Below are 6000 nucleotides of genomic sequence, written 5' to 3'. Positions count from 1 at the left end.
TTCGTTCTTGGGGTCTGTTTGTATATAACATTGATAAAAAATGATTTTATTGTAATGTATATATTTAATATACTCAAATTATATCCCCCTTGTGGTGCCATGTTATCATGTTGGTTTCCACACTGTCCTCTTGGTTCATATTCCCCCAAAATATGATAATCTCAAAATACTCCTCATTTATTTTCAAATTTTCACTCTCTTCATAAAAATAAAAATACCCTTCTTCTGTCTCATAGTTCCTATTAGATGTGTAAGATGGTATTAGGTGTATATTGTAACTGACAGGTAGGGGTGGGAATAGGTCAGGCCGGCCTACAGGGGCCTATGGCCTAGCCTACTTAAGGTCAGGCCAGGCCAGGTCTATTTGATAAAAAGGTCAGGCTTGGGCTTTTTTAAAAGCCTATTTAATAAAATAGACCAGGCCTAGGCTATTAAAAAAGCCTATAAAGCCTTGTAGGCCGGCCTATATTTTCATATATGTTAAAATTAGTCTAAATAGTTTGGCCTATATATGCATATATATTAGAAAAAGTGTTAAATAGATTTTTTTAATATATATAAATGATAAGTAGGTCGATCTAAATAGTTTGGCCTATATATGCATATATATTAGAAAAAGTGTTAAATAGATTTTTTTTAATATATATAAATGATAAGAAAAAATGATAAGTAGGTCGATCTAAATGTTCATATATGCGACCTATTAGGCTTCTTAAGTAATATGAATTAATTGAAAATATTAATAAGAAAGAGGCTTTTAAATAGGCTTTCAGGCCAGGCCAGGCTTTTAAAAAGGCCAGGCCAGACTGAAAAAACAAGCCTATAGTAGGCCATAGGCCAGGCTCAGGCCTTGTAAGTTTATCGTAGGCCAGGCCCAGGCCTTATAAAGCCTAGCCTAGCCTATTCCCACCCCTACTGACAGGTGTCACTATTCTTTACCTACTACTGCAGGTCACAAAATACCATTCATGTTTTAAAGCTGGTTTTACAAAGCTAAAATCTCGAGAAAATTAACATGCCACCCCCTAAATAAACATGACACCCTTCCAAATTTAAATATTTCAAGTTTATCCTTAATGAGATACAAACAATTTCCGGACGAAATTTCTGGCACACCCCTATAAAAAGTATCAGAAATTTTGAAATTTCCGGTACAAAATACAGGAAATTTCGAAATTTTTGGTACATTTTTGCTGGAAATTTCAAAATTTCTTGTACAAAATACAAGAAATTTCATAATTTTCAGTATCTTCCAAGATTTTTTTTGAATTTTAGAAGTGTTAGACAAAGATATAATATTAAAAACATATCAAATGAGGGGTGTCATGTATAATTTGGGGGGGCGACATGTTAATTCCTCTAAAATCTCTAAGAAATTAACTTGCCACCCCCTTTTTTATACCTGCCACCCCCCAATTTGCGATATTCCCAAAATACTCTTGATACTATTAACTCAAATTTTTTACCATTTTTGAGAAAAAATTACTGTTGGAAAAATTTGCCAAAAAGTAAATTTCTGGTACCCTTTAGCAAATTTCCGGTATCCTTTTTTGTGCGATACCGAAAATTATTTGATTTTCACAAATTTCTGGTACTTTTACGAAACTTATTACCTTGTACCGAAAATTTCCCAAATTTCTTGTATATAACCCGATACCGAAAATTTCGTTAAACCTGAAATTTCCAGTATGGCAGATGAAGTTTTATATCTTTGCGGTCTTGAACCGACAACTTCAGCTTCTTCAACGGATTCTTAGAGTGATCTTACGTAGTACTTTGTGACAGATACGATATGTTTACCTTACTCATAAATAATTTTTTTTGTTTTTATAAATTAATGCAGTTATGTCATTGTATGTTTTTGTGATTGTCAATTCTTGAATCACGAGATAAGGTTTTAGAATAGGCACATGCTATTAGAAGAACTCATGGTGTTGCTGTTGTTACAATCCGATCTGATTCTGCTAATGAAATGCGAGAGAGGAAGGATAAATTGATCATGGACTGTGACCGAGGAGGAAATTACAAAAAGAAAAATGAAATTGCGGCCCCTTCTGATGGCAATTCTACTATGAGGCTTAGATGCCCATTTAGGCTGAGATCTGCTCTGAGTGGTATTGGTTGGAAGGTGGTAGTTAAATGTGGAAGAAAGTTTGTGAATGACAAATGAATTTTACTTGGGATTTTAATTACATGTGTCACGTTTTCAGAGGAAAACAGCAAATACAGCATCCGAGGCACTGTATGTAAGTTTTTTCCTTTCCTAAATATATCTCAATACCCCCCTAAACTGAGCATTCCCGAGAGCTTTTGTGAAAATGCCCGCCAATTGAGACGATATGGAGACATGAGATGGTGAAATCAAACCCTCATTTATTGCATCCCAAACAAAATGACAATCTATTTCAATATGTTTTGTTCGCTCGTGAAAAATTGGATTTTTCGCAATGTGCAACGCAGACTCGCTATCAGAAAATAATTTAATTGCCTTAGGATGATGAACACCCAAACTCAACAATAGTCCTTTTAGCCACTTTAATTCACCTGTGACCGCGGCCATAGACCTGTACTCAGCTTCGACAGAGGACCGGGAAACCGTATTTAATTTCTTCGTCTTCCAAGAAATCGGAGATTGACCTAAAACACTATCCATCGTGTCAGAAAACGGCGAGTAAGGGGACAGGCTGCCCAGTCCGAATCACACCAACCTTCCAATGTAAACTCACTATCTGCACGAAGCAAAACATCTTGACTGGGAGTCCATTTCAAATAACGAACGACTCGAAGGGCCGCCTCCTAATGCTCCATGCAAGGTTTGTGCATAAATTGAGACAAAATATGGACCGAAAAAACCAAGTCTGGTCGAGTGACCGCAAGATAAATCAGGCGACCCACAAGTCGTCGATATGATTCGAGATCCAACACAAATTCACCCGTAGCAAGGCCAAGCTTATGGTTCTGCTCAATGGGAAACACACTTGGCTTTGCTCCCAATAAACCTGTTTCAGAAATAATGTCCAAAGTGTACTTTCCTTGACACAGAAACAATCCTAATGAGCTACGGGCCACTTCAATTCCTACAAAATATTTGAGACATCCCAGGTCTTTCATTTTGAAACAATCACTGATATAAGCTTTGAAAATGGTAAGTACAGCGAAATCATTCCCAGAAATAATAAGATCATTCATATAAACTAAGACATTAATGCGAATAGTGCCTTTAGCATATGTGAAGGGAGAATAGTCTGAGTAGGATTGAAGAAAACCATAACCTTTCAAATCCGACACCAATTTTGCAAACCAACACCTAGGAGTTGTTTCAAGCCATCAACGACTTGCGCAACCGACACACAAAAGATAGTTCCGAACTCTCAAATCCGGGAGGTAATATCATGTACACCTCTTCATCTAGATCACCGTGCAAGAAGGCATTATGGACATCCATCTGGTGCAATGCCCAATTTTTTGAAGCTGTTATTGCTAAGAAGACACGAACCGTAGTCATTTTGGCCACTGGAACGAATGTTTCATTGTAATCAATACCCTCCTGTTGGTGATTTCCCAACACTACCAATCTTGATTTGAGGCGCTCAACATCCCAATTTGACAAATATTTGGTCTTGTACACCCATCGACAACCAAGAGCACGTTTTCCCGGCGGGAGAGGTTCCAAAGTCCATGTTCCATTTTCCTCATGAGCCCGGATTTCCTCCTTCATTGTTTGTCTCCACTCATCGTACTTCATAGCCTCTTTAAAGGATTTAGGATCATTACCCTTGATAACAGCTGCAAGAAATCTCCGATAATTTACAGAGTAATTGTCACAATTTATATAATGTGCTAAAGGATAAGGAGTACCTTGGGAGAGATCGGAAGAGGAAGAAGATGAGGACGTAATATTAGCAAAAATCGTATGTGTCACAAAGTCCCGATACAAGGCGTTCAGGAATTTTTCTCGAAACCCGTGACCCATTTCCTGCTCACAGACTGTTGGAGCTGTTGATGTAGACGAAGGCCTAACAACCTGATCAGGTGCTGGTATAGGTTGTTCTTGATTCGGCCCAGCCGGCGCCAGTGAGGTCTCAAGAGATGCTGGGTCTGATGTTTAAACATTGGGTTGGGTTTGCTGCTGACCCAAGAATTCACCAACCTTAATTTCACTGTCCAAAATTAATTCAGCAAAATCCTCATGAATTTCTTGATCAACATGTTCATTATCTGTGGTGTTTACATCCTTCGGACACCCAAACGGGAACTCCTCCTCAAAGAATTTTACGTCTCGTGAAACAAAAATTCTTTTGTATCCAAATCAAACAATCTCCAACCCTTTTTATCGAACAGATATCCAACAAAGACACATTTTCGACTTCGACTAGCGAATTTATCTCCCTTATTACACTCAGACCCGTTATTACTTGGAAAAACTTTAATTGTTTGAGAGAACTGTCTATCAACCATAGTAACAAAAGCCATAAACATTTGAAATACTTCTAATTTATCGACTAACAAATAAATCCAAATCGCTCTCGAAAAATCATCAACTATTGTAAAAAAAATAACGAGCTCAACACGAAGATACATGTCTATATGGTCCCCACAAATCACAATGTATTTTCTCAAAAATTCGAGAAGCTTTATTATCAATTAAATTTATCTCTAGGATGCTTAGCACACATACACACTTCACATCCCTTATCCAAGTGATCTTTATTACTACTGACATGAGGAATTATCTTAACTACTTTTTCCGAAGGATGCCCGAGTCGACAATGTCACAACTCCAAATTTGATGTAGCTTAAGCAGTAGACACAAATTTCGGTTTGCTAAAGTAGTACAATCTGTCTCTCTTAATTCCCGTTCCAATCAGCTCCTTCGTTTGGTCCTGTATAACACAAATATGAGAATTAAATTGGACAATAGTTTGTAAATCATCATTAAGTTAAGAGACAAAAAGTAAATTGCAACTAAAATTTGTAACATAAAGGACTCAGATGAGAGTAATCTTGTCCGATAAACGAACGGATCCCACCAAAGTGGCAACTACTTTTTAACATTCGACAAACTAATCGGGCATTCAAAATTCGGTGTGTCAAATAACTAAGAGCTTTCTTTTGTAACGTTGTGAGTTGATCCGGTATCAATAATCCAAGACGATGCATCAAACTTACCATTCAATCTATTGTCGGAGATTTGAGCATTACCAATAAGACGATATAGCCTTTCATTGCTCGGGTGTGAACAATTGAACCAAGTTCGAAGGAGACGAACTTGCAGTAGCATTAGCACGTACTTGGCCACGTTCCTGCCCCATTGTGGGAGTCTCCCGGCTCTCGGGCCAGGCATCCGGATAGCCCACAAGCTCAAAACGACGGCTCTCCGGATGGCCCTTCTTTTTGCAATGACCACATACCGAGTTCGCCCAGCAACTTGGGGCTTCATGACCTATTTTCTTGCACAGGGAACACACTGGCCTGGAAGAACCTCGTCCCCGACCGCGGTCAGCCCCCGCCCCTGCTCGTACAACGAACCCAATTGCCTCAGATGGTTTGGACTCGACTTCTTGCTTCGATGTATGCACACGTTCCTCTTGTGTAACCAACTTGTATGCTCTATTAAGACTCGGAAGAGGGTCTTATGGTCATATGTTTGTGCGTAAGGAAGAATAAAATTCAAGATACAATCCCATTAAAAAATCATGTAGGCGTGCTTGTGCTCGACGCTCCTCGTGCAATTTCCTCGCCGAACACGAAGCACAACGAGAACACGAGATTAAGGGCTCGTGTCGATCAAGTTCCTGCCACAAAATATGCAATTTGCTATAGTACACAGAAACAGGCATTAATTTGGTCTGTTCGCACTTTGCGATTGAAGAACGTAATTGTTGAATGCGATGACCATTAGTTTGTGCGAAACGCTGCTTGAGGTGATCCCAAAAGGGTTTAGCCTCTCTGAATTTGGACAAGGATGTCTTCAAATCTGGGTCTATCGTATTAGTGATC

The sequence above is a fragment of the Vicia villosa genome, linkage group LG3 (assembly GCF_029867415.1).
Source record: "Vicia villosa cultivar HV-30 ecotype Madison, WI linkage group LG3, Vvil1.0, whole genome shotgun sequence".
Lineage (NCBI taxonomy): Eukaryota > Viridiplantae > Streptophyta > Magnoliopsida > Fabales > Fabaceae > Vicia > Vicia villosa.
The sequence above is the reverse complement of the archived record's forward strand: the minus strand, read 5'-3'. Positions refer to the sequence as shown.